The sequence below is a fragment of the Orycteropus afer genome, unplaced genomic scaffold (assembly GCF_000298275.1).
Source record: "Orycteropus afer afer isolate SDZICR_OR568_19922 unplaced genomic scaffold, OryAfe1.0 scaffold00272, whole genome shotgun sequence".
NCBI lineage: Eukaryota > Metazoa > Chordata > Mammalia > Tubulidentata > Orycteropodidae > Orycteropus > Orycteropus afer.
The window spans coordinates 1,419,837-1,420,211 of NW_006921859.1; positions in this window are offsets into that span (position 1 = coordinate 1,419,837).

The following is a 375-nucleotide window of genomic DNA, read 5'->3' on the forward strand; positions in this document are numbered from 1 at the left end:
ACTTCCCTGATCTCCCTGCCTTAGTCAAAAGCCTTTTGCTAGTCCCTTGGTGGTGTAGTGGTTAAGCTCTCAGCCACTAACTAAAAGGTAGATGGTCTAAACTCATGATCATCTCTACAAGAGAAAGATACAGCAGTCTGCTTCTATAAAGATTACAGCCTTGGCTTGTTCTGGCAAGATGGCGGACTAGGCAGAAGGACTGCACAGACCCTCTTCAACAAAGAAGACACACAGAGCTGCGGTCTGGCAGCGACCTGAGCGACCCTGGCGGCACAGACAGCACACATGGCTTGGAGATTCCCGAGTCGTGGTAAGACCTAAGAATTAACCTAAAAATCACCCTGCTAGCCAGGGACTGCATGGAGGACTGTGCAC